The sequence below is a fragment of the Microtus ochrogaster genome, unplaced genomic scaffold (assembly GCF_000317375.1).
Source record: "Microtus ochrogaster isolate Prairie Vole_2 unplaced genomic scaffold, MicOch1.0 UNK9, whole genome shotgun sequence".
Taxonomy (NCBI): domain Eukaryota; kingdom Metazoa; phylum Chordata; class Mammalia; order Rodentia; family Cricetidae; genus Microtus; species Microtus ochrogaster.
Window position 1 is genome coordinate 9,713,097 of NW_004949107.1, and position 1,972 is coordinate 9,715,068.

Genomic DNA, 1,972 nt, shown 5'->3' on the forward strand with positions numbered 1-1,972 from the left:
GAGCCCTGACACCTGAGGTTCAGTTTGCTGTCAGCTGTCCTGTCTGCCTCTCACTGGGGTCAGTGCTGTATGAGGAACCTGCATGATGAGAAAAGCGCCTCTTTTTCCTGTCTCGGAGGCAGCCACTGGTGAGCCCTGTTTCCCCCATGGGAGAGCAGTAAACTTCACCCAGAAAGACTTCACTGAAGTGCGGCTCCGTTTTCCTAACAGTAAGACTCCACTGGCCTCTGGTTAAAAGTAGATTTAGAAATGCTAGGGCCCAGCCGGACATTCACGTTCAGCCAATGTCTCCTCACACCTAGGTTTGGAGTTGATCTGACAGCCAGTATTTCCAAAATGCCGCTGTTTGCACTGAAAAACAGCGCGTGTATTCTTTCTTTTAGATGGGAAGTCGGCAGGCATGTATAGGTTCTGTCTGCCAGGCTGTGTAATTTGGTGCCATTTCCATTTCTCCTTTTCATTCCTTCTTTTTAGTGAGACTTTGACTTCTTCTTTTCCATTTGTTTCCCCTTAATGTCTTTTTGCTGTCTTATTGCTCTAGCTAGAACTTTAATTACTCTATGCATAGATATGCAGAGTGGACTACCTTGTCTTGTTCCCGATTTCAGATGGACTGCTTTGAGTCCTCTCTGCTGAGTTTGATGCTGGCTGTTGTGTTGCTGTATGTTGCCTTTATTATTTTAGTTATGTCCTTGTATCCTTGCTCTCTCCAAGACGTCTATCATGAAGGGGTGTTGAACTCTGAGGAAGGCTTCTTCAGCATCTAATGTGATGATCATGTGGTTTTTTTTCTTTCAGTTTGTTCATATGGTGGATTATGTTAATACATTTTCTATGTTGAACCATTCCTGTATCTCTGGGATGAATACAACTTGGTCATGGTGGATGATATATTTGATATGTTCTTGGACTCGGTTTGCCAGGATTTTACTGAGTATTTTGGCATCAATGTTCTTGAGTGAGATTGCTCTGTAATTCTTCTTAACAGTGTCTTTTTGTGGTTTCTGTGTCAGGGTAACTGTAGCCTCATAAATAGAGCTTGGCATTTTTCCTTCTGTTTCTGTTGTATGGAGCCATTTAAGGAATATTGCTATTAGTTCTTTGAAAATTTTGTAAAATTATGAGCTGAAACCATTGGTGCATACTTTTTTGGGTGGGAGACTTTTAATGACTGTTTTTATTTCCCGAGTGGTTATATTTCTATTGATTTTACTTATCTGCTCTTAATTAAATTTTGGTATGTGATACTTACCAGAAAATTTTCTAAGTTTTCCATTTTTTTGAAGTAGAGGTATTCGAAATATGACCTCATAATTAGCTAGATTTGCTTCATGTCTGATTTATGTACTCCTTTTGATTTCTCATTTTTTAATTTGTATATTCTTTCTGAAGTTTGGTTAGTTTGGAATGACATTTTTCAATTTTGTGATTTTTCTCAAAGAATCAACGCTGCTTTGTCACATTGATTCTTTGTATTGTTTTCTTTCTTTCTTTCTTTTTTTCTTTTTCTTTTTATTTCATTAATCTCATCTCTCAACTACATTATTTCCTGTCATCTAGTCCTCCTGGGTGAGTTTTCTTCTCTTTGTTCTAGAGCTTACAGGTGGTCTGTTAACTTTCTAATCTGGGATTTTTCCAGCTTTTTATATAGGCATTTAGTGCTATGAACTTTCCTGTTAACACTGCTTTCATTGTGTCCCATAATTTTGGGTATATTGTGTGGTCATTTTCATTGAACCTTACAAAGTTTTAATTTCTTTCTTTGTTTTTTCCTTGAACCATTTGTGATTCAGATAAGTATTACTCAATTTTCATATGTTTGTGGGTGTTAATGAGCTGCAGGGATTTGCAGCTAAAGCTGAGTCAGGAAGCCTCTCTTAGATGAGAGTGCTTGCTTGCCTCTAGCAAACAGAGCAGACCCGAGAAATCGCTGCTACCAAGAAAACATGCTTTACTCTTTCCCAAGCTTTCT

General features: G+C 38.4%; 1 pseudogene; it reads right to left on the reverse strand.

The window, feature by feature from the left end:
• Positions 1-1,972, reverse strand: part of LOC101988676 — a 14,231-nt pseudogene that overhangs the window by 11,006 nt on the left and 1,253 nt on the right.